Source organism: Perkinsus marinus (genome assembly GCF_000006405.1).
Source record: "Perkinsus marinus ATCC 50983 genomic scaffold scf_1104296970634, whole genome shotgun sequence".
NCBI classification, from domain to species: domain Eukaryota; phylum Perkinsozoa; order Perkinsida; family Perkinsidae; genus Perkinsus; species Perkinsus marinus.
The window spans coordinates 923-1,722 of NW_003202400.1; the positions used below are offsets into that span (position 1 = coordinate 923).

At 50.0% G+C, this 800-nt stretch overlaps 1 non-coding gene across 1 annotated transcript; it reads right to left on the reverse strand.

Annotated features, from left to right (window-relative positions):
* Positions 1 to 684: 684 nt before the first annotated feature.
* Pmar_PMAR020187 lies at positions 685 to 757 on the reverse strand. The gene has a single exon. It is a non-coding gene; the product is annotated as a tRNA-Val (tRNA).
* Between the last annotated feature and the right edge of the window lie 43 nt (positions 758 to 800).

Here is an 800-nt window from a genome sequence, read left to right on the forward strand (position 1 = left end):
ATTCATGTACAATCAACCACGACACGTGTCGACTCCATGTGTTTGGTTCCACATTGTACTAGCCGAGCAGAATACGCACAGGGAGAGGTCGGAGCTGTTGTCGTTGACTTCATCTGTGGATAGAAATGCGGTCCTCCGGGTTCGAACCCAGGATTACACGCTTATGAACCATGGCATTATCTTGACACTTCCACACTCTTTATCAGCCATCTAACTGCTGTTTGTGCAACACGGTACGGTTCGTCATGGATAGGATAATAACCGCTGGGCGCTGCCCATCGAGTTTCACACGCCTAACGCGTGAAAGTGATCGAGGTGAGTTATTCCGGTGAATATCGACAATAGTTTGGATCCGAAAGGTGAGCTGTGATGGCTCCTAAACAATTAGCTCCGAGTGACCTGTGTGGGTCCAGCATCGCGGTGTTCGTGGATGTTAGATGAGTTCGAGCTCGACGTTCTTGTCATAGCTGTAAACGGGAGGGTGGTATCCCAACAGAGGATCCAGTCTCGTCCGATGCCATAAGATACGCTGGGTAACCATGCGACTATGCCACCAACGGATTTCCATCTGTTGCTCATATCAGCGGCCGATAATCAAGCCGATAATCGGCTTGCATTCGGGTTGCAAACTGTGAGGTGCGAAAGACTCGGTGATGAATGATCTGATCAAACTCTGGCCAAAGATACCAGGAGCGGGGATCGAACCCGCGACCTTCTGCGTGTAAGGCAGACGTCATAACCGCTAGACTATCCCGGCACACAAATGTTAAAGATTATCCCAATGCGATGACGGATTAGGG